Genomic DNA, 23068 nt, shown 5'->3' with positions numbered 1-23068 from the left:
GTGAAGTTGCGTGAAAATGCGCAGTCCATTAATAAAACTAAAAAACATAGAAACTGCAGAACTGTTCAAACTGTCCAAGTGTATGTAATTGTACAGTGATTAGTGCATTAGAATGGAGTGTAATTATTTTTCGATAAATTACGTTTATGTACATATCTTAGATTCCATATCTGGAAACATATTTTCACAATTGCACCTGCTGAGAATTATTTGATACCGAGATTGATGGAACTAAGGAACACACAAACTGTACAATTGCCTAGGGAAATTACGCAGTAACGTAGAGTGCAGTGTAATTATTTTTCGATAAATTAGTGAGGGTCATTTAATGCGTCCTGTATTCCAATTATCGATCTGCCGTGATTTTAATATGAAAGGATGCGTACCATGCGATGAATGGAACACGCTTGGCTGTTCTACGTTTGCGTAACCCTTGTAACGCTATTCGATTCATTCATATGCTAATGGAAATTAATGCGTTCTGTTCCTAATGCTCACGCACTTCTCCGCTGAGTACGTACATCATCGATGTTTCGATGTTCCTCGACCTACATACATATAGTCTTTGGGCTAAGTTGAAGTCGTAGGTTTGACAGGTGTAAACGCAGTGCATCATCCTGTCGAATATGCGACGCGATGCGATTTCCAGAATTTGCTAGATGAGAGCTTCGAGTTTTGGTATTTGAATATTAATGCGTGTTATGCAAACTCGCGCGCCGCTGCTGCGTGTTTCACATGCGCTTTTATGAAATATTAATGAAGCTTGTCTACGTGTCCTGTTTGTTTGTCTTGCAAGTGCGTCTCTGTATTTTCGCACTTTTATGCGGAAATTGTGTACACGAGCTTGCAAGAAATACGATTGCTGTTGCGAGCTGTTTAAATAGAAAGTTTTATCAGAGAGAAACGAGGATTCCGCTCGACCATCTTCCTTATTGTGTTCATACAAATTTCACAGGGTTTATCTTTACAGGAATTAATTTCACTACCAACACTTAGTCATTAACACGTGCGTTTGTAAATCGTTTTACTTCACACTATCAACGCTATGCAAAAGGAATCATTCGTATGATTAAAGATGTGACGTAAGCGATGATTAAATTAAAGAAAAAAAATTAAAATCGCGTAAACATGATGAAGCCCGGTAACAGATAGCAGAATGTAATCAGGTTTACGTGACAGCGGCTGTCAAAGTGTTAACTAGCTTTCAAACAGAATCAGCTGCGACGACAAGTCGTTTACCAGCACTTTTGTCGTATAAACTTTTTGCTACCGTATAAATTCCCTTCATCGTTTTTATACTTTTGTGGCGGCACTCGACGGCAGAAATACCATCACTAGACACTAACTAGTGTCGGACGACCGCGACGCAGTAATTAGCGCCTTAGGTTACGAACGTTCGGAACCCGGATTCAAATCCCGGCGACCGGAGTCCGATTTTTCTTCCACGGCATCAAAAATGAGAAGAAAAATGCAGCAGTACCCCAGCAGCGATACCAGCGAACCTGTCTCACTCTACACACGAGCAGTAGCCGCACTATAGCCACAACTATCCCGGTAAGCGGCTATTACAGACAAATAATACCACCTCACTTTGAAACGTATTCGAAAAGCAGCAATTTTTGTGAATAAGTATATTTGGCTGGCTACTGAGCGCACAATAAATCAAACTCTAAGGAGTATGCTGCATATTATCGTCCTAACAATTGAAGATTCCCACTCAAAAATAGTCTTCTTCGATTTTTTTACGATCCTGTACGAGATGTAAGCTTTACCAAAACCACATCTGGTTGTTTGTGTGTTTCGAAAAGGACACTCGATATATATATATATGTCGGAGATGAAAGGACATCGGGGCCTTTCTTTTGGAATGTTTGGGAAGGTCACCAATACTTTAGTCCGGACTCTTTATTATAGCTGTACTTAAATAATAAAACTGAGAAATAGTTATTTATGATTTAATCCAATTATGTTTGCCCGAGATTTACGACAGTGGGCTTGGGCTCGAAGTGACATAACGGGTCGCTGAACGTAGCCATGGTCACGGGAGGGACGTGTACCTAGTAGAGGTATGGAGTAATTAAATAGCTCTCCTTAAAAACAAAGATTGACCCGAGGGATACAGAGGGGTACGGAGAGGAGTATATAAGGGCAGTTCCACTTGGACTGGGATTCACTCGGATAAGTATTACTTGTACCGTGGACAAGTACGTTGAGTCACACCCGAATCCTGGATCAGTGAGTTGAGTTCGACCTAGACCGTGGAAGAAATCGCATTCGACATCCCGTTGACCGTGGTTTCGTTATTGAGTCTAGGATCATTGCCATTCACATCCCGAGTATCTAATTACCACGGTTACTTGTCAAATTCTGTCATAATCATAATTGTACTAGTAAACATCTTCGCTCTTGCATAACAACAATGTCTAATCCAAAGAAAGATTCGCCCCCAACCCTAATGATAAGCCGAATTAATTATTTCTTTCAATCTATTAAATCTTTATATGATTGCAATTTATACGCGATTGTAATGTTAATAAAATTCGTTTCATCATTTTGTCAGGCACTGATTTCAATTTATTATACCTGCAAATTAGAAATCAATTTTTTCCTACGTTATATTACTTGTCAAATTCTGTCATAAGCATAATTGTACTGGTAAATATCTTCTAATGATAAGTCGACGTATATATATATATATACATACATACTTGTACACGTACACATGTACTTGAAATTGATACACATTGCGGTAGAATGTAAATCGGTCGCGTTCGAACGCTCTTTTTCTCCGCGATTCTCACCAACTTATGGATAATAATTGCTTCCAGAAACTATTTGTATTTGCCGCGATAAATCCTATTTTAGATGTACCTTTGGAACAAGGGTTACCGGAGATTCCTACCGTACTTCGCATAAATCTGAATTTCTGCTGAAATTCAACATCGATGGTAACCGACACATTGGATTCTATAAGCTGCAGGCTCCTACTCACTTGGGTTGTCAATTGCTATTGATCAAATACTCTTCTTCTCAAGCCCTTCCGACATTTGCTCGAGTTCTCGGTTCTTCTTCTGTCAGAAAATTCGATATCGTATCCGTCGCTACTTTTTGTTTGTCTTTAAACGCTCGGTTCGTCTTTCCTTGTTTAATGAACAATCTGCAGTCTGAAAAAGTTCCTGCACGGTATTGACTTTTAAAGTTTTCTTTCAAACTGTAATATTTCTTTTAGAGTTCCGTTAGATCAGATCAAGGATTCCAAGGATTTGTGAAATTATCCGTTCCCTTCGTGAGTTTAAATATATGTTTAATATATGTGCATATTTATATTTGTAGAGTAGCGGATAATATTTATTTAACATTGATACGTTTTCATAATTTTATTATCTTTTCACTCATTTGAAACTCGCCATATTTTACACGCGCTTCCGCTTGCTTTCGCTTTATTGACTCTGTTATAATTGCAGCAAGTAGAATTCAAATATGCACTGATGGCAAATAAATACTTTATTTTATACGCATTTTCGCTTACTTTCATTTTATCCACTCTGTTGGCGAATTAATTAGTGTAATTAGGCTAAATAGGATCCAAATACGCATTGATATCAAACAAATTCCTTTCGACATAAATGTGACAAAATTAATGATATTCTTATCGTATATTCTTCCTTCTAACTTGCAATTTTACGTTTACACAGATAAAATCGGCCCATCTGTATCAAGCGAGCAACTACTTTATGATAATGCCAAGTGCTACGACGACTAAACCGATAATAAAATGTACTTTACGAACAAGTTTTTGTAACGTAGAGTAAACTCGGCTTAGTGCGCGATACTGCTTATTCCTAGGAGCTTTTTCATTCGTTCGAGACACGAGGTAGCTAGATCTAGCTTAGTTAAACAAAAAAGCTAATAGACAGTGTTGGTCTTCCAGTTCATGCTACAGAAAACAAATTAGTCAGTCGAAGTTAGTATGATGGAATGAGAAAGTGTTTTTGTTCCAGCAGAGTGTTATTCGTGCTAATCGTGTACGATGACTGTTTTTATGTTATACACGCCCTGAAAGGCAAATAGAGCATTAAAAATAGTCGTAACTGATGGTAAGATGACATCTCAGCAGGACTTCGTTTTATAATTACGGTATATATTACTTTGTTTGTAAAAAGTAATTAGTTTCTTATCTGTTGAACCTCTAGGCCTGTTTCTATTCTTCGACTGTTTCGGACAATCTGAAAATGGCTATGAAAAATATCTTTCTCGTATCTCAGGTATGCGATTGTATCTCATTCTATTGACTATCGAGAAAACGTGTTATTACTTGATAACAACATATTTCCAGCATTCCTCGAAGAAGAGTATGCACTAAGCAAACATTGACATTCTCGAGAGATATTCACTGCGTTCAGTTTATCTGCGATATTTCTGGAATCTTCTGGAAGATTTGTAACGTCATTAGGATGGATATACAATTGTTTTTGGAAGCTTAAGATGCGAGTATAGTCAAGATCATTCATGTAGGCTCTAATGACAGTGATTTCGGAAGACAGACGAATATTATGCTTGTAAACTTCTTCTTCAGTAATACGATGCGCAATTAGAAAACACAGGTTGCGTTGGGAAGAATAATACGTTTCGCCTTGGAGATTAGAGAACCAATCTCCAGAGCATGTTGATCAATATTGACGTTCGTGTGCGAATCGCCAAGCTTGTCTACGTTTTCTTTCCTCTTTAAATATAAACACACGCGGCCATGAGAAATTCTTCACACGAACCTGATGTTCTTCGGATCGAGCATGTGTCCCATTGCCACTGTATACTTTAAATCGAAGTTGGTACATCCAAATGCGAATTTTTATAAAATAAACGACATTCGTTTGTCCACGTTTGCCCCATCACACTTCGTTCACCCATCTTTTAAAGGAAAAATCGTTAGTATTCTTCAAATTTGGCAATAATTTTTCTTTTTGTTCGAAGGGTGGACAAACTTTTTTTTTTTTTTTTTTTAAATAGTTTATTTAGCCAATATTTGATTTTTTGTACATTTTTGAGATTCACAATAAACAATGAATTGAGTATAGTGTGTTTAGGCAAAAGTACCGATACGCGTCGGTACGACGTAGCCATGGTCTAATATGTGTCGTGGATTTTCGGTTTTTGCGTTTATTTTTTTGTTTTTTTGGGTTTAAGTCGCATTGGTGCGTGATTTTTGTGTATTCTTGTGTGTGTTGTATTTTGTCCTGAAACTTGGCCGCAAAACAGGACTCCTCGGTGAAAGGGTGGACAAACGAGAGTTCTGGGTAGACAAACGCGGAAAAATCGTGGACAAACGAGGACAAATCGCGGACAAACGAACGCCGTTTGGTTTTAGTAAAAAATTCGCATTTGGGTTGCCAACCTCACCCAGCCTGAATCGCTGTAACTTCCATAGAGTCAAGAACAATAGCCTGTTCTCTAGTGGGAAATCGCGTCTATTGCGCTATCTGAGCATATGCCATTGTGAATGAGGGTTTTCTGTATCGTTGAACATATGACGAACGAAATACCAACTTTATAAACTCTTTGGAAGCAAGTAGCTTTGTAAACAGAAATACTAGCCACGATCGAATATCGCGAATATCGCCACGTTTGATCCAGATGAATTCTCTACTTTCATTGCAAATGTTAGAAAGATAAAAGCAAGTACGCGGTAATTCTCCTGTGGTTGTTATTCATTTCGAATTGCGCGTCGAATGTAGCACCTACTGTTCCGTTTTTCCTTTCTTCATCTTCTTGTTCTGGACGTCCCGTGCAGTTATGGAGAGTTCGATGCAAGCACGCACATCTGCCTAACCATCCGTTACCTTTTTGTGCAACAAAGAAATATCGGTGAATATTCACGAAAAGAGAGTCACTTGCAATTTCGACGATCTTTTGAAATATTGTCAAGGTCATCAGCCTTGCATCGCCAAAATGTATCAAGCATATCCTATCAATCAATCAATCAAGGCGAGTGTGTGCAATAAAACCAGTCACGGTTTTAAAAAAAAAGCTACTTTATTTTAATCATACTAATAATCGATCCTAATTGACACTAATGTGAATTAACTCGAAATGTACTAACGCATGAAGTTAAGTTAGCGTTTGGAAGCTACCGTTAGCTTTTGGAAGAAGGCCCTTCGCGAATATCTTAAGCATTTTAAAAACCAAACTCTTGTTCGAAAATTTGCTTGAAAATTATGACCAGTTTTATGAAAAAAGAATACACATTTGTTATTTGGTTGGTTAACAAGTTGCTGAAGTGCAACATCGCTCGTGCGCAACATCAAGCGTGAAGAGGTTAATTACAGCACTACTCAAGCTCAGCCAGGATCGAGAAATATTGCAATTAACTTTTTTTAGTAAAGAAAGCAGTTTTTTCAACTTCTTAACGATGCTGAACCGCTGATTAATTATCTTCCCGCATCTTGGTTAATTTTAGCGGGCTCACGCGGTCTCCAGCAATTCTAACCACATTCGACTTGCGGAGAAGTTGCGAAACACGCGTGCAGCTTTAACCAACGACTGGCAGGAAATGGATCGAATATTCGTACCGCGTTTTTCTGTATTATCTTCCCTCTCAGGAGAAGAACAGAGATAAACCGACGAATAAGAGAAGGATGATAGGATAGATTGAAAGACACAGAGTTTAAAAGGCCTTTTACGAGCATCGATCGAGTAAAAAGCCGATCTACCACTATTACGCTCCATCGAAACTTAATCGGTGTTCCTCTGCTCGATCAATGAATGCAAATCGGTCTTACATTTTCTCTTTGTCTTCTGCATTTTCCTTTTACCGGGTTCTTTGCTTTGGACAGCTTACAGCTTTATCATATATATTTTTTCGTTGGCGAGTGAGCTATTATTTTACAAAGAATGGTTTGATGTCGTCGACAACTATACCGGATGCAGATACGAATGTCAAGTAAACTTTGAAATTTATTTAATAAAATATATCACTGTTTTTGTTTAGGAGATAATATCGATACCATTGTTTGAAACGTTAATTCTTGGGAATTGAGATATCAGTGGCAAACAATCTCCAAAACAGACTATTTATTTAACAAAATATATTATTGCTTTTATTCGTAAGAATATTGTTTATAAGATTGACTGTTTGCTGCTATTAATAATATTTTCCTGGCAGCAAATACGTACATGAAAAATAGTTTCTTTCTTATACATAACATTTTAACTATTCTGATAATTTTGTACTTTTTATTACACATTATTAACAGAGATGTAGAGTATAGATTACTTTATTCCATATCTCTCTCTTATATATTGCTACACTTCACTTTTACGTGTACGTATCAAACTGTTCAAATGGTATTCGATATTTTATACGACACTTATCGCTTATTTCTTATCTACAACGAAATACATCGAGTATATTGCTTAAGACTTAAGCGCAGATAAATAAACGGAAAATAGAAAACCTAAGGTAATTGAGGTTTATAGCCTAATAGAATTAAGCAGAAAATATAAAGCTTGCGGAATGTTCGTGTTATAAAATATTACGCTAAAGTATTCTTAGAAGTACGTACTTTATCGATGTCTTCCTTCATTTTCTTATTTTTTACAACCGATATAGTAGAAGTTCAAAGGTTGACTTATTTTTCAAAAATTTAGCATGGAATGTGAAATTCTTTAGAACCTTCTTTTTAACGATAATCGTAATTTATACTTTTACTAGATGGCAGATCGACGTGTTGCAGATATTCTTTAGAAAGCTGCTTTTACACAGCTCATTAATCCTGTGCCTGGCCGTAAAGGTCTTGTACACGTAGGTACTCGTGTTCCCAGAAAGCTTGTTTACCGCGGATTCTTATCTGCGAAGGAAACGCAGGGTTTAACGGAGCATGTATAACGTTTTTCCTCAATACGTCCGACGTTTCTTTCCCAGCCGGCCCTGTAATCCATACTAAGCCCTCGTGCAGCAGTTCCATGTAATGGTATATTGGGAAAATATTCCAGGAATGTTAAACGCGCGATTAAAAGTTCAAAGGAGAACGTACTTTACCTTTACACCTGCCCAAACAAGTAGAAGCTTTGAATTTTACAAAGTACTAAGAAGATGTTATTTATGTGGTGTACGAATAATTCATTCGAACTGCTTTTACTTTGAGCGATGTTCAATGTCGTTGGATGACGATCTGGAAGATCATCCCTGACGAGTACGATGGTCCTCCGTAGAATTCGATCAGAAGACTTGTAATGTAAATCTTCCGCGAGTTAGTCATTTCCGCTCGGACGAGTAAAAACGTCGTTCTTAAATGAATCGTATCGTATCGCATAAACAATCGTGTTCCTTTTTTTATCTCGCTCGGTCTTATCCCAATGAAGACTCGTTATTTTATCATCGCGTGATCAGCGCCATCAACCTCGGAGCTTTTGATCGAACGATTGTTGGAACCTAAGTTGATGAAACTCAGCCGTGTGGACACGGTGTTAAACAAGATGAAGTGACTTCTAGCCGTCCAAGCAGAGTCAGCCGATTCTTCTATTCATTGTTGAACGACCTGGTCATTTTCGACTATAGTTTGCCTAATGTAAACGGGATATTACGAAGCACTGTAACAAAATCTGTACGACGAAATCTTCAATTGCCGCAGTCAGTCGTAGCTGCTATTTCTGGTTGTCCGACCTGGTCATTTCAATTGTAATTGCCTAATGTAATGAGTTTTAATGTAATACGAAAGTCTATGACAGTATTTCCTCGCAAAGTTAACTTGCTAAATGGAAAATACCAGTTAACTCGTCGCTCAATTGTCAATCTCAGGAAATAATTTCTAATTCTTTCAAGAACTTATAATTCACAGATCCCTTATCTTTCGCGCGTCTTCGTTAAAGACAATTTACGTCAGCTTTACCATCGCGAGGACTAAAACCTAAGCGAAATCGATCTGCCTTTACTGACTTCTAATTCCACAACTATATCAGTTTCTCGTTACAAGAAAACTTTAACAATTAATTTAATAAAAATTTAATAAAAATTTAATAAAAAAACTTTAACAATTAATTTAAAATAAATTCGCATTTATACGAAATTTAAAAGCGCGAAAGCGTATGCAATTTGCAAAAGTATACAAAGCATCTAAAGTATACTAATCGTTATGATATTTAAGGGACGAAACAAATTTCTGCTGAAATTCTATTTTTTGAATTACGTTCACGCAAGACTAGTTCGCATAAAAATCTACGTTCATGATTCTACTCATGATTCTCGAATTTTTCGTATTTGATGCGAAAGCGGAACGCATAGTCTCGCTGTTACTACACGTGATATTCGTACTACGTGGGCGAACACAACGGTGACACGGAATTTGCACATTGCACATGCGATGAATTCGTCGTTTGACACTCCGCCTGCAATCTGCCGGCGACACTGTCCGTAATTACGTTATATGTCCTCGGCTTACAATAACGATCGTTGATGCGTGGGTTCGACCAACGACCAAGCGTAACGGTAAAGAGATTCATGTCGAATACGTTTCACTTAGCTCCTATTCGTTTCCTCGATCGTCCTCCTGGTGCAGCGTTCCTAACGCAAAGTTACGCTCTTCCGCTACCATCTCTCGTTACCGCGCGGCTTTACGGACACCATTGTGTCGACTTTAACCAACGAAGCGTCGTAAACCATGGATTTGTGTCTCAGCTATCTCGTATTAAATCACCATCGAATAGTCACCTGCTGTTTTCCGATAGCAACGTATTCGAAACTAAAATTTTCATGTTTCGATGGAAATTAAATTCGCTGTGTTTTATCGACCCAGTTGTATTCCTTTTACGTTAGAAAGTGTCTCAAGTTTGAGCGATTTATGGAGAAATCGTTGTTATAAAGAATATATAATATGTATATAAGAAGGAGATAGAAAATCTGCAAATTCTAAGAACTACATCAAATTCTCTATGTAAGAAACTATGACGTAAGGAAGATACTAAAAATCCCTACAGTGGAAGATACTCAGAAGTTGGAAGATGCTTCAAAACGCATCAACATAGGACGAAAAACCGCACGAATCAACTTGTCAAAAGTTGTCAGTCAGGTTCACCCGAAAGGCTCAAAACGCCCTTTAGATTTACCTGCATCTAATAATTGAATAATTGCTTTGATACAACGTTAGCTTTTAGTCTAATGATTATCGATAGATGTATTATTTATTTAGAATGGATTAAACAGGAAACGATGGTTATTTAACGTGAACTAAATACAGTAATGTGCTGTAACTAAGACAATTAAATAGTTAATTTACAACTCTCGTCACCACGGTTCCAACGCCCTCTTTCATACGGACCACCCTCCTCGATAGCACTTCCTGACTTTTCAACTATCTATTGACTGTTAATTCCTCTTTCTCCCTTAAGTATCCCTTTGTATTTTCTCATAACCCTACCACCTACGTGTTCTGCAACAGTACGTGGCCAAGGTCACGTAAGCCTTTTTTCCGCCTAACTATTCTCGCAACATTGTTTATGGTATATCCGATATTTCTTAGGTCATTTGTCCACGATACTACAATATCGAGAGTCGCAAGTTATTTCAAAGGACTGCCATAAGATTTTCCTGCTGTCTTCCATTCGGTTCACGTGGAACCCATTTTCCCACCTTCTGGATCCTTCCCATGGCTTTCAAACGTATGGAGACGGCTTCTCGTGTCACGTTTAATTGATCAGCGAGTTGTTGTTGCGTTTGAGCGTCATCCTCATCCAACGATGCTTGCAATTCGCTGTCTTGAAACTTTTTCGGTGGTCTTCCACGTCCTTCGTTCCTCGCGTCAAAATTGCCACTTCTGAATTTTTTAAACCTCTCAAAGCACTGTGATTTACCAAGAGCATGCTCACCGTAAGCTTCGACAAGCATTCGATGCGATTCCGCAGCAGTTTTCTTCAAATGGTAACAGAAAATCAATGCTGTCCGCAAATCGTAGTTTCCAGGCACAAAATTCGACATGTTCAACGCTATTACAAACTATGCTGTTGTATTGTTGTAAGTCGAAAATGTTTGTGAGATGTCAACAACGACTTTTGGCATCAATGACGCAGTTTAGTGATAACTATATTATCGGCTAGGGCCATCTATAGGCAAATTCCGGTTTCATACTTACAGACATGATAAGTATAATATTACAATGAAATAGCCAAGTTAAAATAGTTGTTCAAATCTCAAGACTAAAGACTAAAGATTAGTCTCGTGGTCAAATGCTTGCAGTTTTTATATGTTGCGTTTGTAAGTGTTGAGGGGCAAGGGGAGGATCCTGATTGTCCTACGTAATGGAGCAAGTGTAATGTTGGGCCATGTGCAAAGGTTAAGTCAAAACTTAACGGTTCGTTGTCAGGTAGTATGGAATGACGTGGATTTGGGTATGGTCGTTGTCACAAATGCTTAGTTAGTAATTATACTATTTCTAAATTTTTCCTTAGCAGTTGTCTATCACCACTCGTTTTACAAATTATATTAGAATCAATCTTGACAATCATGGTAATATAGTATTATCGAAAACTCAAGCTGCAGATATTTAAAATAATCATGAAATATTTTAAAAAGACTTTTATTTAAAATACTTAATTTAACTCGCGTAGGAAAATAGAGAATTTAGAACAGAGATGTTTCCATCTCTTGAAAATTTGAAATATTCAAATTCATCAAGTACAATTCAAATACATTCAATTTCAATACGTAATTCAAGTACAATATCAAATGGCAATTTTCAAACAATTAATCTCTTGTTCAGAGAATTTGTATGGGATACAAAAAATAATATACTTACGTATAAATCCAGTCGAAAACAGCAATATTCCAATAAAGAAACGTCGGTGTAAATACAGCATATGTAGTGTGTTTCACATTAACACTGAAAACTTTCACTGAATTCATTGAAAAATGAATGCACTACACGAAAACAATAAATTAAATCGGTCTGTTCCAGCAACATATGATTTCATATGATAAACGATCTCACTGAAGAAATTGGATAGCACATAAATAAAAAACATAATTTTAAGCACAGCAAAGGATTAATATATATAATCACCGATTTTACGTATTCGATATGACTTCAGTCGTCAGCGATGTACGACAATTCAATGGCTACTGACCGCTCGCCCTGCATCGACTGAAACTCGTGGTAAGAAATTTGGGCAAAGAACAATAAACACGAGCCCGACTCGTATTACGTACGTCTTCGAACTAAACGTAAACAAGACGAGCGTCGCACGCCGTTCGGTTGTTCTCGATATTTCCTTATTTTAGTTGCGTGTTATTCTTCGTTACGTGCACATGTGTTATAATTCCCTAAAGTATTAACAACTCTTATACCTATCGTGTCAGTGAAAAGGGAATCTACTATTGATGATAGTAGTGCGAAGTGTGTTATTATTGCGGACAGTGATTCGGCAGATTCTTCTGATAATAATAGTAAGTATATTGTGTTTCCTATTGTATTTCGTTGTTTCGAAAAATATCATACAGTCGAAAATTACTAATTTTCTACGAGTTTTCTCAAAACGTTATTAATTTAAACTAAGTATTAATTTACAAATTGTTACCGATACATTATTCACTTCCAAAAAATACGCCATTTTTGTTCACTGACGAATCGATCATAGTTACTTGTCAGACATCTTAAAAGTATTAGTCATGCCCAAGTGTTTATTATTTCACTATTTTATTATTTTATTTTATTCACTATTATTTTTATTTTATTTTATTTATTCACTATTTTATTATTTATTATTTCTTTCGTTGTGCCGAAATATACATGCCATAAAACGCATAATCGAGACAGAAGATATCGATATATATATTTCGAATATCTGAAAACGTGCATGTACTGTAAATTTTAACCCTAAACGCTCCAACTTTTAATTGTGAATATCGACCGACAACTCTAACTTATTCTCATCATACTTCGACTTGCAAGTTTTTAAGTGTTAGATTTTAAATGCTACAATGACGTGTAAATAATAATATTAAAATCATTCAAAACAATCTTCATTCATCTCAGAAGTAATATAATTTTGATTACAATATTTATATTAGTTATAATCAAGTAATGTGTGAAATTTTTTAAAACATTCTTTGGGATGCAAACCGGGTTTGCGTTTACAGGTTTCACAGTATTCACTGAGGATTATTATTTTTTATTTGTAAACAATTACCGATAAAGACCCCAAAATACATTTGGAGTAAAGCGCCGCACATCGGTGGTACTTCAGAAGTATACTTGGAGTAGAGCGCCGCACATCGGTGATGCTTGACAGGTACACTTGGAGCGTTAAGGGTTAGATTGACAGGTACAATGATTTTATTACTTATTTTCTTATATTGTTTATTACTTATATAAGTTATATTACTTATTTCACGTGGAGTATCAATGAATTACGAGAGCAATTGATTAGATCGATTATTTTCTCCAGTAAAGTATGATTTTATAAACAATCTCGGTGAAGAAATTGAATAGCGCGTAAATAGCGGAAATATTCTGTTACGATCGAGATTGTCGTAACAGCTGTGTTATGAACGTGTTCGAATGGCAATAGGAAAATGGACGCGTGTATCCGTTTTCCCTTTAGGTACGTAGCTTCGTATCACAGTCATCAAGGTATTACAGCGTTCTTGAAATAACAGTGTAAGATCTATCTAAAGTGGTGGAACCGTCACACGCTTTTCATCGTGACCGATGATACTGGTTCGCTTAACGACGATCATTGTGTTACTTTAGGCTCGAGATGGGAGGATATCTAAATTGGAGGTTTAAGGAATAAACTTCGAAGAAAAATGTAGACGGCTTGCCAGAGGATTTTTTTTTCGGCTAATAATATATCTACATGTACGGACACTAGCAGGCTATATTATGGGCTGTTTTTTCCTGTACTGATATGCTTTAAGAGCGTATTTGAAAACTGATGGTCCGTAGAAATCTATGTTTTTTTTAAAGTAAGCATTTATTAATAGAATTATTTTAAATAATTAATATTTTGAATATAAGGGTGAATAGAAATGTGGATTGAAACGAGAAGAAAATTCTTGTCCTAGGTAAAGCGAAATAGAATATACTTTGAGATTATCTGCTTTATGAATAATTTTCGAATACATAACCTCATAGCGAGAAATCTTTTTCATTTATTTATTTCAAACATTATTTCAGTATTTATTTCAAGAAATGTCAGACTTATGAATCGACGTTTGCCATGTACTCGACGTTTAAAATTTCTCGGAAAAAGATAGTCTAATCAGGTAGAGTTGTTTGGTTGTGTTTAATGAAAATATACTTATATTTCTTTTCGAAATTGATCAAAAATCGAATCATCTCATTCTCGCGTGGAAGCATATTCAGGTAACATGTTCGTAAATAGTCCACGACATTTTTCAATGAAATATTTTTATCCCTAAAGTATTATTGATGAAAGTAATAAATATGTAGCTGCATCGTTACGCTTGCAAAGGATATAATACCAAATTGCAATACTTACTTAGATCAGCCTGTATGATCGAATAAAAGTTTACACACGTTTCTAAATAAAATTTCAGTAATGTTTCCAAGAAGGCAAAAGATTTGAATACACTTGTACCGTATTGGACACAGTAGCAAAGTCGAGGTATACTAGCTGTTTCCCTTTAGCCATATAACATTCGCACCACTGTTATCACCGTATTACAGGTTTTACGAAATAACAGCTCAAGACTCGCGTAATGCACGTGAACATCGGTAAGTTTTCACTCCCACTCGATGTCCCGAGGTAACTTAACGGTAATCGTTTTACATTTTCAGGCCCAACGGCCGACCAACGATTCAAGGAGAACTAGTATTTCATTGATAACTCACCCCGTGTCCCGACCTTTACGACCACCACACTGTACGTACACTGTTGCACGCGCATACCCGCCAGGCAACGTCCAATGATTTGTGTATCGACAGTCGTCAGTATTAATGCCATTTGTGTGCAATTATGTTAGTTATTATGTCAAACAACTTACCTTTCGCGGCTCGTTTCAACACGTTTTCAGCATTATGGCATTGCGACTTGAAAACGACACCAGATACCCGATGAAATAGCTCGCGGCCAACAACACGATTGCGTTGGTGGGTAGATCAAATTATAAATTGGAACGCGCGGTATCTATTAAGGAAGCGTTCGATGAGCATTTCGAAGCGATTTATATTCAAAAAAGTTACGAAGCGATAGATAGAATCTTATTTATGCTGTAATTCCTTCTACGTGTATTAATGAAATTATGGTAATGATTCACGATTTCACCGGTATCTTCGATTTCTTTTTTAAGCTTCTGTATATTGAAAGAGTTATTTAAAGAGATAAAATATCGTTAAAGAAAAGTGACGCACACGATTCGAAGTACTCTTAATTAATATACTGAAACTAAGCTTCTTAGAATTGTTTTCGATACTTTTTTACCTTTACCTTTTTAAATAGCCCTATGCGATATATTGTAATTTGAAAAAAAATCAGAGATACCGATCAAATTCCGAAAGCATCACCGAGATTATTTATATTTTGATAATGGCAGTTTCGATAATTTCTCTTTAGATTTCTTATAAATATACTATCTACGCAAGTTTGTATTTTTGTGAACTCAATTTCAAAAATAGAATTCAATTACAGACTTTACGTTTATTTGTATTTACATACTATGTGCATTCTGTGCATATGTGCAAAAATAAATTGCGAGTAAATAACTTTAAGGTTTGATCTATTTTAGGGTTCCAGATTGGAATTAGAAGTTTGATTTCCTTTTCCTAAATCACAACCGTTATTTCCACATCTTAAAACAAGAAGCCACGATGTTTTCCTTTTACATTTTGAGAATTGATCTTCATAAATTAGAGACAAAGGTAAAGAAAGTTTTTGAATCATCGCTATGCCTTTAAGGACCGTAAAAAGAAATATGCTTCACAAAATACTATTATTCAAGAATGCATGTAACCACTAAAATGTTAGTTAAATCTTAATTGTTAAGGAATCTTAACTCATGGAATGTGGTATTGAAACAGCGGTTTACAGCTTCTTGTTTAGGGCATTTATTATTATTATCTAACCTTTCAGTATAATTGGTATTCAATTATACTGAATTATTAATTCAATATGAACCTTTATCAGTATAATGCACTTTAAAAAATATTTACGTTTTCACAAATTACAAAAAATATTCAACGTTAGAAGAATTTCCTAATTGGCACGATAATTGTCACGACAAAAAAATGTAATACTGTTATGGCTATCAAAATACAGTTTAATTGGCAATTAGGCATTCTTGTTTACAAAACCGATATACGTATACTATACACGCAAGAAGTATACATGAAATTATGCTTAATAGTGATTTATGGAACGCTAGTTGCCCGCCCACACCCTCTTTCTTTTTATGACAATTTATGTTTATTACCCTCTGTTTGAACGTTCTTCAGATGTTGAAATCCATGGAATTCGACACAGTGGGGACACACCTTAACGTTACAGCGTATCCAATAATCGAATATCATCATCGACAGCGATACACTGGTATTTATACCATTCACGTTCCCATTTCATCATCACTTAATTATTGGAGTTACTTGATCGTGCTTGCCATGCCGGTTGAAATAGTATTGAGAAGTAACGCTAGATAACGCGCCTCTATTGATTTGTCAGTTGGGATAATGGATTTCAATGCATAACACAGAATCCCATGGAACGCGAGCGTGTGGTTGCCAGCCACAGATTAATACGGCTATCGCGGAACGACAGGTATTCCATATGTATCTGGTATTTCGTAAATGTTAATATAACTTGATCGTATCCCGATGCGAATGTAAATGCACCGGACATGGTGCAGTCTCTTAACCCTTAAATGCATACTGTCTCTATTTGGCATATTTAAATGGCCTTTCTTATATACATACCGTGTAATACTTATTGCATGGTGCTTTCGAATGTATTTATTACTATTTTAATACTATTAATATGTTCATAATATAGCAAGAAATTTAAAAAGTATCTACTTGTCTTGATACAAGGCAACTTGCGCTTTATCATAAAAGAAAGGATAACGGTTATAGTAAAATTGCACAAGTATTGGAATTAATTGTAGCAGATCTTAGTAGAAGATGCGAAGAAAAATATCTAGCGTGTAATTAACGATAGAGCTAACAAACTCGTCAAAATGATGGATTTCAGGTTTTCTTTTTGTACACTTTGTGATGTAGGTATTTTAGCCAAATTTAATATTGGTTTTTGTTTATATGGGATCAGAATTATATCGGTTTATTTACTTTAATTAATATCACTCAAATTATACTAATTTATATATATGTAGAACACGTAGTGCATATTACAGACCGATAATTCTAACGTTAAACGTTACTCTTAGGAAGAAACTGTTTCCATATGTATTTGTAAGCTACGACAAATCTTCGGAATATTTAATTTGATCGTGTATTCACCGTATGTTAGTTTCTTCTCTCAAGTGTATAAGAATACCAAACATAAAATACACGTTAAAAATTATTTTTGTATGACTGCAATATTGGCAATTTTCTGTATTTTATATTTGAGGAGAGTCATGCATTTAAGAGTTCAAATTTCGCATAACATGTCAATGTACCAAATGATCGGTCGTTTTATGATACAATTTCATGCGATTGGGATATAAAGGAATGGAGTTTTCGATGAATTCAACGCCGTTCATTTCAACGAGTTAAAGAGGAAGCGAACGGGGTAACGCAACGCTGGGGAATTACGTTATAACAAGATTAATAGTTAACGGCTTTCTGATCACGAAACATTCGATTTATATTACAAATGCGAGTTACACGATCGGAATGTCGATTCCATGAAGTTGTTTCATTCTTGTCAACGAAGGGTTGGATTGGGTATCCGTTTTCGCTGTAATGCGGAACAGGAAGGCAACATTCTAATTATAGTATTAAATATCCTGAGATACGTAAAACGCTTTCGCATATCGCTCGAGTATCGTATCAAATTATACCTCACAATTACTGTATTAACGGTAATTAATTGTCTACGGTGGTTATACGTTTAATAGGGTACGTGACCATCGTCTACGTCTTATTCTCATCCACTCGTGTGCAGGTTTTGCGTTATAAACGCATTAAAGCCTATTGAAATTACTGAATGAAGTAAGTTAATGTACCACAAGGAACAAGGAAGGAACGTAATTCAAAGCTTGCACGTTGATCATTCACCTCCGAGTTTCATCATATTGAACTATTCTTCAGTTGACATATTTGTGACTTTTCGGCTTTTCGTCGCGTTTTTATATCGTATTTTGTTCTGGAAATCCCAATTCACTTCTTCAGTCTTCCCCAGTCCACCTGTAGAATCACAAATACAGCGGGGGATAAAGATAAGTAAGTAGGTAGTGGAAGTAGGTGTTAATGAAGTTTAATCGGATTAGTACTAGTGATATATACTTCAGCTTTATTTTTGTTACAGATTATTTGGCAAACAATTGAAATTGCGAGCGATTTATTCAGCAAATAATACATGCCATAGCGGTTTATTTAGCAAATAATACATGCAATAGCGGTTTATCCAGAAAATAATAAACGATACACGAGATATAATTAATGAAGGAAACTATGGCCAATACAACCTAGAACTTAAGCGTAACGTGTGACAGTAATATGCTGTTGAAGAACGTGCTCGACCACCCGACGACTGGTTACCAAAAAGAAAATGACTAACTCAACGAAATACACCTTACATCAGCGTTCTACTTCTTATCGCTATTATACCATTTGTCATAAACCATTTATTTACCGTAGAAACTACGAGAAATTAGTCGTATTTCACTTAGCCTCATCGACATCTATTTCTACTTTGTCTCCGACTGTATGCCATTCAGTCGTGAAAATTTAAAGACACCTAATTGTCGATATCTCAGCTATCTCACCGATTTCGATGATCTTGGAAGAGAATATTTATAGAATTTGAATAGAATAGTTGTAGAAATTAACGTTTGAACAACTTTTCCCTGTACACACAACCGCTGCTCGGCCTTAGTTTTCGAAACGTTGCAAAAAGCAATTAATATTGCACTGAATTCTGGCAAAATATATATAACAGTACGTATAAAATATAAATATAATATGGATAAAATATCATCTATCCCGCGTTTAAAAGAAGATACGCTACTAATATGCCTATCTGTGACAATGAGTGACACAAGCACAAGCATGGTCGACACGTTTGCCTCCTCGTTCAATCTTCGTCTATACAAACTACAAACAAACGATAAGAATTAGGTTTGAGTTAGGCTCAGGGTTCCCAGACGATTCCCTTAATTCGAGGATAGCACGACGTTACATTACCCCTTCTGACACTTTACAGCTACGTGGCTTGTGTGAGACGTGACTTGAATTTCTTCTTACTTCTGTGCGTCGTGTCGACAACGTTGTTCCTCTCCCTGCACTTGTCTACAGTATGAGACCCGATGTCAGCGATCCACTAACTATACTATATCCTCTACTACTGCAGAGATTTTTTTCTTCAATTCCCTCAATCTGGTGACGCTGGCTAGACGTTAGACAGTAAGACAATTTAAACAGTATCGAGGTATACGCTGGCACGGACGCACAGCTATAAGCAGATCTCGCTGTAGTGGTATCGACAGTTTCTTGCGAATATTCCGACTAAGGCGGTTATATGTAGAGAACAATGTTGTTCAGAAAGTTAATTTCCACGAGGTATTAACAAATCATTGAGATTGGTGAAGTGGGTGCAAGTAAGGTTGACATTTATGAAACCATTAGTCTAGGATAAAGAGCATCAAAAACCTGGACCTTTCCGCCTGAGACCCGGACACTTCTGACTGCTTTTTAGATTATGTACGATATTCTAAGTTGAAAGCTTCTGTGAATTATAGACTGTAACTGAATAGCACTACGTCTGCATTTCGATCGTTCCTAGAAGAACAAATGCATCGCTATCCAGTATATTAACCATATTAGTAGAGAAGCCACGTATACCAGATCATCGCACGCAACGCATAGCATGATAGCATGAATGATCTGTGGAGTTTGATCGTTTGGACAGCAAATGAGCATGGGAAACCCAGATCACTGGAGAAAATCCCCTGGACATTTGCGGACGCCTTGAAAATTAGAACAAATTCTGGGAAATCCGGACTCATGACAATCTCAGGCGGGAGAGATATCGATATTTAACAATTCAAAATTTGGTATTCTCGAGTTGGTCTTTAATTACATGCAAACAGTCAAGGCTTCTAGCACGTAGACTATACATAGACGACTATCCATAGAGGACTAATAGAATACGCTTTCAAAAAGATATACTTTTATATAGAAATATAGATGCAAAATCTAACTACACACACACATACATATACCGATTTAATATAAACAGTAGGGTGGATAAATACCAACTAAGAAAGAAACGTTACATAAACAGTAATAGTATGAATACTTTACAACGATCAAGAGATCAATGTAAAAATACAACATGATATGTTGCAAGAAATTAAAAAAAGGAGATTAACAACCTGCCTGTAACAGATAGGCTACGAGCTCAGTACAAAATAAGTACAAAATAAAAAAACAAATTATTCGCGAGTCGACAACGATCGTAGGGAATATAGGAGCATCGTGGGTGAGCTGAAGCAAATAGCGAAGTTCATGGTTCGCACCCGTGCAGTAGAATCCGATATGACGCACCGTGGAAACCCGATGATGCGGTACCGGAGGAATTAATCCGGGCATGGTCGGAGCGGTAACTATGCCGCGTGTGCGGCATACCGGTATCCCTTGCTGAGAGCGACTCCTCGTGTCGTGACTATTCTCGCCCACACGTTTATAAATCCCCTCGCGGTCGATTCTCCATCCCCACAGTCGTTTTCTCTTCCCTTCACTAGACCTATGCGATACCAAGCTCGGACCCTGCCTTGCCTTGCCTCTCGTTCTGCTTCTCGTTTCGTTGCCTCCTCTTCCTCAACCTCTCTTCTTCCCTCAGTTCGCTGCATCTCTTGCGTCGAGCATTCATCCTAGTTAGAGCATACCACTAGGCCCATTATATCTCAACTGATTTGAATTTAACGGTTGCCAGACACCGGCATTGTGCGTGCGCCCGTCTCATGCCTCCCGCTACTCGCTTCGGCATTCTATCATCTCTTTCTCTCTCTTTCTTTCTCTCCCTATCTTTCCTCGTCTTCTCCTCTTCTCGCAACGCGAATCTCTACTGTTCGCACCCATCTTTCTACGACCACCCAATACAGTGATCGAGCAGATAATTGCTAAGCATATAATTTACCCTATTTGACTTGGGGTGGTTTTCGATGCCCGGCAGATAATCATTTTGTTCTTTTTACACACTTTTGTAAGGTCTACACGCGTTGAAGTTTATCGTTACATGCTATTTAACAAGCGTGCTTATGAACGCACCAAGGAGGTTGTTAATGCTATTATTAGTACTGTTATTAACTGTAACTTCAATTTGTTTGCTGTTCCATCCTATTTATTCTTTTTACGTAAATTTATAAGTAGGTTTTTAAGTTTATCGTAGCATATATGACTGCTATTATTATTTACTGTTATTAATTGTAATTTGTATTTGTTTGCTGTACCATCCTATTTGTTCTTCTTGCATATTTTTATAAGTACATCTTCAAGTCTATCCTTGTACGTTATCTATCGGTAACTTAAATAACTTGTAACTTAAATTTATTTTTTACTTCGTCTCATTCGTTACCCTGTTGTTAATGGTAACTCAACTCTCTTGAAGATCTGTTTAGCATTATCGAGCCTTATTGAAACATAGAATCCCATTGTTAATATGATTACGTATGTCATTTTAAAAATTATATTTAATTTGTTTTCAAATTTAGATGCATTCTAACCGCATTGCAGTTCTTGAACCTTTTATGTCGCGAGAAAAGAGCCCTTTTAATACTTCAAGAGAATCATTGAAAGGAGAAATCAGTAATACTGGTGTAATTAAAATTTATATAGCAAATTTAGGAATTTTTCTAACGGTAGACACATATGATCCGGTCGAAAATGAGCCAGAACACACAGCACAGTCAATAGAAAAATTCTTCTTGAAAAGATTAGATTTGTTTCTCATTTCGTTTTATCTATCGTGTGCATTTAATCATCGAGAACCGAACTTGTTATTTCGATCGTTCGTATAACTCATTCTTTTACTTTCCAGATGCTGTATCTTTGTTTGTAAGAGATTCTCATACGTGGCTGCTGTCTTGAAACTCAATGTTAGTCAGGCTTTACTTGCAACTAAAACGGGTTTGCTACACTCTTGTACGTCGTCTTCTGTTTAAGACTGACATAGAAGAAGAGAAACGTCATACTAGATCTATTGATCCGTTTCTGAACTTTCTATTCTCTGTAATGACAGCGCATGAAGAACAAACCGTGTACATGATCGCACGTGTGTACAGTATTGCAATAATTTACGATATACCCGGAAGCGGGTGGTCGCTGCATGAATAAATAAGTCGAAAATGTGGAAGAAAATCTCCTTCGCGTATTCGTTTGCCGGATAGATTGAAATTAAAATCCACGAAATAGAGTGAACCATTCTGATGTTCTCATGCAGGATTATTTCCAAAATTATTCATTATTTTAAAGATATATTTCAAGAGAGACATTATACGGTGAACATGCTTGCATTGATTTGTATTAAATCTCGAATTTAGTCTCATATTTAGCTTTATAGACCAGGTAAACCATTAAATTTCTTAATACGAAAATATCTTATTTGTTATTAATTACATGCATGTGAATATATATATTTTGGTATATCCAGAATGCTATACATAAAAAGATAAAGTGACAATTAGTAAAGTACAATTAGCATTTTTGGAAAATAAATGTGCAAGATAAAAGATACAAGACAAAGACGAATACACAAAATTCTTATCATTTGGTAAAGGAAAATTACTCTTCAAATTTTCTTTTAGGGGATGTATCTATCTATTGAAAAAACTAAATTTAATTTTTATCTATCCTTTAATGATAACGTGTTGAATGAATAACATATTTAAGTTTCTGAATATTGTAATTAA

General features: G+C 36.3%; 1 protein-coding gene and 2 long non-coding RNA genes across 3 annotated transcripts in view; 2 read left to right on the top strand and 1 right to left on the bottom strand.

The window, feature by feature from the left end:
• The window catches only part of LOC132909054 (uncharacterized), a 517795-nt gene that overhangs the window by 357020 nt on the left and 137707 nt on the right, over positions 1-23068 (bottom strand). The window lies entirely within an intron of this gene.
• LOC132909001 (CCR4-NOT transcription complex subunit 6-like) overlaps positions 13125-23068 on the top strand; it is a 431298-nt gene continuing 421354 nt past the window's right edge. Inside the window, exon 1 of the mRNA XM_060963562.1 lies at positions 13125-13308. The gene's annotated coding sequence lies outside the window, so the exon portion shown is untranslated. The remainder of the gene's footprint in view (positions 13309-23068) is intronic.
• On the top strand, positions 14339-18798 carry LOC132908913 (uncharacterized). The gene is made up of 5 exons (XR_009658459.1): positions 14339-14723; positions 14787-15098; positions 15734-15866; positions 16440-18380; positions 18466-18798. It is a non-coding gene; the product is annotated as an uncharacterized LOC132908913 (long non-coding RNA).

The sequence above is a fragment of the Bombus pascuorum genome, chromosome 7 (assembly GCF_905332965.1).
Source record: "Bombus pascuorum chromosome 7, iyBomPasc1.1, whole genome shotgun sequence".
Taxonomy (NCBI): domain Eukaryota; kingdom Metazoa; phylum Arthropoda; class Insecta; order Hymenoptera; family Apidae; genus Bombus; species Bombus pascuorum.
This window is presented reverse-complemented; position numbering and strand designations above follow the sequence as displayed.